This window comes from Ranitomeya imitator, chromosome 10 (genome assembly GCF_032444005.1).
Source record: "Ranitomeya imitator isolate aRanImi1 chromosome 10, aRanImi1.pri, whole genome shotgun sequence".
Taxonomy (NCBI): domain Eukaryota; kingdom Metazoa; phylum Chordata; class Amphibia; order Anura; family Dendrobatidae; genus Ranitomeya; species Ranitomeya imitator.
In genome coordinates this window covers 87,291,931-87,297,888 of record NC_091291.1, presented here as the reverse complement: position 1 = coordinate 87,297,888, position 5,958 = coordinate 87,291,931, and the positions used below count along the sequence as shown (strand labels likewise).

The 5,958-nt window shown below is 37.1% G+C and overlaps 1 pseudogene; it reads left to right on the top strand.

The window, feature by feature from the left end:
• The first annotated feature begins 844 nt into the window (after positions 1-844).
• On the top strand, positions 845-5,181 carry LOC138652211 (uncharacterized; annotated as a pseudogene).
• The last annotated feature ends 777 nt before the right edge of the window (positions 5,182-5,958 follow it).

The window sequence follows — 5,958 nt, the reverse complement described above, 5'->3', positions numbered from 1 at the left end:
AAATCTTTTCAAAAGGCAAGAAGTTTTAGGGATGGAAAGAAAAGTGTACATACTTTTTTTTGCCATAAATTTAAAAGAAAAACCATTGAGCTTCAATTTACGCACGGAAAGGAGGCGCTAAACTACGGACATGAGTCGTTTGCATCGTCTGCTGACTGGTGTTTGATCCCGCGCGTTTATTTTGCTCCTAAGTTTTCAAATTTTGGCAAAGCAAAGCAAACAACCAAAAATGCACACTTAGCACACACTACACTAAGGGGGCGCCCGAGAGAAAAAAATACGTATACTTAAAAGGTAGGTGTACAATATGGCCTATTTATACGTAGTTTGGACTTTAAGTACTAGGTACTAGTTGGCAATTATATTGATAGATGTCATCAGCAGTCGATGCGGCTAGTGGGAGGAGTCTATATCACGCATTGGCCTAGACTGCCTGGCTGGACTGCCAGTCAGGCCAGCTAAGGCAAGGGAGATAGATAGTATCTACGTTTTTTGCATATCAGCGCACGTGATTATAATATCTTCGAGGTATGTTTCTACTGTTTGCGTTCTTTATCATATGAACCATTGCTGTTATTTTGTATATTCATTAGATTCATTGTTCCATGACGTTTCATGAATGAAAATAGGAGGTTTTTAGTAAATTTTTGGCCTAGGTTTTAAAGTGTTAGGCGCTGCGAGGTAGGTATATTGTTTTGATTTTCAAAAATATTGGAAACATTGGAAATTGTTAAAGAAATTTGTGGTTTTTGTCTTAAAAGTAAAATTGCATTATATAATGTTCAGATAACAATTTTAATCGGCGCGTTAACTTTTAGGTAAATGCTGTGTGTTGTAACGAGTCATGGCTGATAAGAAGAAAAAACTTTCGGGGTTTCAGAACCGTAAAAGAAAAGCTGAGGAGGAGAAATCACTTTAAAAATCAAAGGGTCATTTTTAAAATATCTAAGCAATAGAAATGAAGATGCGGAATTCCAAACATTGGAACAACAGGCTTCTGTTGCCTCTGAAATTACGAATGTGGAAATAGAATTTGTTTCTCATGCTGAAAATAGTGAACTACAACCATCAATATGTGGTGGTAGATCTGATCAAAGTACCAGTACTGACATGGAGGCTGGTACATCTATAGAAATACTATGCAAAGACTATTCGGACGATCCCGCTACGTGGACCGTAATCAATGATGACTTACGCCTACATGTAGTAAAACTCGGCCCCACACAAGTTAAAGATTTCGATTATCCTTTGGACACTAATCGTAGAAAATTTTCTTTTGTTCACTATAAACGTTGTCTTGTCATTGGTGAAAGTCTTGAACGCAATTGGCTAACGTATTCTATTCAGAAAAATTCAGTTTTTTGTTTTTGCTGCACATTGTTTGCAGACTCATCACTTCAACTAGGAATCATCAAACGCTCAGCCTCAGTACTGAGTACTGATGGTGTAAATGACTGGAAAAACATATCTGCTATTTTAGCCAGCCACGAAAAAAGCATAGATTTCACATGATTAGCTTTCAAAAATGGAAGGAACTCGAAAATAGACTTAAGATGAACAAGACAATTGACGAAGAACACTTACGCAAAATTGAAGAGCAAGAAAAATACTGGCATCAAATTTTAGAAAGGTTGATAGCTCTAGTGAGGGTAGTAGGTACGCAACTTAGCGTTCCGTGGATCAAATGATGCATTGTTTGCATCTAATAATGGGAACTTTTTGAAATTTGTGGAGTATTTGACTATGTTCGATCCCGTCATGTATGAGCACATTCGGAAAATCCGGGACAAAGAGATTCATGCACATTATTTGGGAAAAACAATACAGAATGAGATGATTCAACTGCTAAGTAATGGTATTCAGGAAAAGATTCTTGACGATGTCAAAACTGCAAAATACTTTTCTGTAGTGCTGGACTGTACTTCAGACGTGTCTCATGTTGAACAAATGACTATCATTGCTCGGTTTGTTTCCACATCAGAAGACAAAAAGTTTGAAATTAAAGAGCACTTCTTGGGATTAATTCCTGTTTCTGATACAACTGGAGGTGGTTTGACAGCCACTGTCTTGAACAAATTTGAAGAACTGTCGCTCTTTGTGGACAACTTATGAGGGCAAGGCTACGGCAATGGGAGCAACATGAAGGGAAAAAACATTGGACTACAAAGACGAATTTTGGACATAAACCCACGTGCATTCTTTGTGCCTTGCAGCTCCCATTCTCTAAACTTAGTCATCAACGATGCCGCTAAATATTGTTATGGAGCGACAACATTTTTCCTGTTAGTTCAAAATCTCTACGTATTTTTTTCTTCGTCAACTCAGCGTTGGGAAGTACTCGTGCGTCATTTGCCATCTCTGACTCTAAAACCTCTAAGCGAAACAAGGTGAGAAAGTAGAATTGATGCTCTGGCCCCCTCCATTACCAATTGAGCAAAGTCCATGATGCCCTAATGGACATAGCAGAAAATATTAGTCTCACATGAAGCTCTGGAAATGTCTCCCGACTAGAAGCTCAAGGTCTTCCTAAACAAGTTGGAACCTTTTCTTTTCTTACATCTGTTCTAGTATGGTGCAACATTTTGTACAAAATCAATTTGACAAGTAAGTTACTTCAGTCACAAGAATTCGATTTAGCTGTTGCTTCTCAACACCTTGACAAAACAAAGAAATATCTGCAATCATTAAGAAGCGATGAAGAGTTTGAGAAGCTGTTAGTTGATGCGAGGGAAATCGCAGAAGAGCTTGGCATACCAGCTAATTTTGAGTCAAGTTTTGCGCCAAAACGTTTAAAGAAAAAAAACAGACAGTTCTCTTATGAAGGGAAAGATGAGCCCATAAGAGATGAGAAACAGAGTTTCAAAATTAACTTTTACGTTGCGATCTTAGAAACTGCTATAAATTCAGTTGATGAGCGGTTCACTCAGCTGAAAGAAATGGAATTGAAATTTGGATTTTTGTACCACATCCGTTCACTTGAGGGAAAACCAAGCAAATTTGTTCTGGATAAGTGTAAAGCTCTGGAAAAATCTCTTACACACAACAAAGTAAAAGACATCGATGCCATAGAGCTATGTGGTGAACTGCAGGCAATGTCAAGACGTGTTCCAGAAGATTCATCACCAAAAGACGTTCTTGAACTTTTGCTTAAATCTGACTTGAAAGAAAGTGTCCCCAACCTGGTGGTGGCTCTAAGAATTCTTTTGACTCTGCCTGTGTCCGTGGCCTCAGGAGAGGGAAGCTTCTCAAAACTAAAGCTAATTACAACATATTTAAGGGCAAATATGACACAAGAGAGGTTGGTTGGGTTGGCAACAATTTCGATAGAATCTGAAGTTGCTAAACAAATTAATCTCGGTGACTTAGTGTCATCCTTTTAAAAAAAAAGGCAAGGAAACAAAAATTTTAATTACCTATGGTCGTTTTTGTTTTGTGTTATTGATTACTTTGCATATATTTGTCCTATATAACTTCTCAGAAGATTAAAGAGGTAGGAGAGAGTTAATTAATCATTGTTGTTGTGGTGTATTTTGCTCCTAAATTTATATCCCAAGTTTTCATCTACTGCCAAGAATAGTAGGGGAGCAACAAAATAGTTTTGCCTAGGGTGCCGTAATCTCTCGGGACGGCCCTGATAATGTACTAAAAAATATGTAATACCCTATGGATGAGCAATATAATACCAATAAATTCCAAGTTTTTTTGAGGCTTATATAGCAATGAAATGTACTCAAGAATATGTAATACCCTATGGATGAGCAATATGATACCGATACATTTTCAACAAGTTAATTGAAGCTTATATAGCATGGAAATGTAGTCCAAATCATGGGATAGTCTTTGAGTGGGCAAAAATACCAATAAATTTATGAACATGTTTTTTGAGGCTTATACAGAAGGAAATGTGCATACAAAGATGGACTACCCTATGGTTAAGCAATATATGTAATATGCTATATTTTGAATACGTTTTTTGAAGGTTATATACCAAGAAAATGCACTCCAAACCACGGAATAGTCTATGGGTGATCAATATAATAACGATAACATTTTGAACAAGTTTTTTGAGGGTTATGTACCAATGAAATGTACCCAAGAACAAATAATACTGTGTGTTTCAGAAATGTAACCCAGCATAAATTTTAAATGTTTTTTTTAGTGTTATATGTCACAAGAATGTACCCCAGAACACGGCACAGTATATGGATAAGAAATGTGAACAAACAAGCAACATTTTCAAATGCTTTTTTGTTCTGTTATATACCACTAAAATGTGACAGAAAGCATGTAAGGGTATGTGTCCACGTTCAGGATTGCATCAGGATTTGGTCAGGATTTTTCATCAGTATTTGTAAGCCAAAACCAGGAGTGGAACAATTAGAGGAAAAGTATAATAGAAACATATGCACAACTTCTGTATTTATCATCCACTCCTGGTTTTGGCTTACAAAAACTGATGGAAAATCCTGACCAAATCCTGATGCAATCCTGAACGTGGACACATACCCTTACACTCTATGGATGAGTATTCTAATTCTGAATTATTTTTCTATTCTTTTTGTAAGTTTTAAATACCACCGTAATGCACCAATTCCCATGTTATACTGTATGGATGAGCCATTGAATCCATAAAAAAATTTTGAACTAAAATATTTTGAAAGTGTAGTTGTTGTACTTATACAGTCATAAAGGCTTTACAGAAAGTGCAAGGCCAGACAAAAATTAAAAGGAGGGTCATCCATAGACCCCTGAAAGGCAACAACTGGCGAGTCTCGTTAAAATATTGAATATTACAAACACTTCATGTGCTGCTATCATCTGGTGGTATGAAAAAGTGTGGGCTAATCCAGGCTTTGTTCATTTTTATGCGAGTGAGCCTGTCTGCATCCTTTGATGATGGGCAAAAGCACCTGTCTGTTGTGAACCGTTATGGGTCGAGGGAAAGCAGCAGTACCTAAAGTCGGCCATACATGCCAAGCTCCCTATAGCTATTACTTCACTGTCTCCACTATGATGGTGACTCTCCATCTCCTCCATCTCTTCCTCCTCATTCCCATTCACAGCCCATCCACGTAGGAGACGCGGGACAAATGTGTGGCCACTAGCCTCTGTTGCGCTAGCCATCAGCTCCTCTTTCTCCTTTTCCTCTTCCTTAGCGTCTACCTCCTCATTGATACCTAATCTGTGCTGAACAGATGAGATGAGGCTGGGCAGGCTACATTTTCTCTGTGTTACGTCTTCCTCCATCCCCTCCTGGTCCGCATACAAAGCTTCATGTTTAATTGTGAGCAGTTACTGTTTAAGTAGGTCTCTTGAAACCAAGTTTATTTTTATTAAAAGAAAAAAATGAGTCACTGCAGCAGTCAAAGCATTTAGTTTATTCCACAGTAATGTAGCAGAAAGAATGCAAATGTGTAAGGATGATAATCAAATTCAATCTATCAAAATGTTTCAATGTTTTTTTCACTTTTATGGATCACAGAAATATACCTCAGAATACTATATGCTTGAGAAATGTAACCCTACTCAATTTTTAAAAGCTCTTTTTCAGTTGTAGATATTACAGAAATGTACCCAGCCACGTAATACTGTATGGCTGAGAAATGGAAGCATACAAATTTTTTAAAACCTTTTTATCAATTTTAGAGATTACAGAATGTTTCACAAACCATGTAACACTGTATGGCTGAGAAATGGAAGCCTACAAAGATTTTAAAAGCTTTTTTTCAATTTTAGAGATCACAGAAATGTTCACAGACCACGTAACACTGTATGAGAAATTGAAGCCTACAACACTTTAAAAAGATTTTTCTCAGATTTAGAGCTTACAGAAATGTTTCCAGACCACATAACACTGTATGGCCGAAAAATGGATACCATCAAAAATTTTAAAAGCTATTTCTTAGTTTTAGAGATCACAGACCATGTAACACTGAATCGCTGAGAAATGGAGGCCTA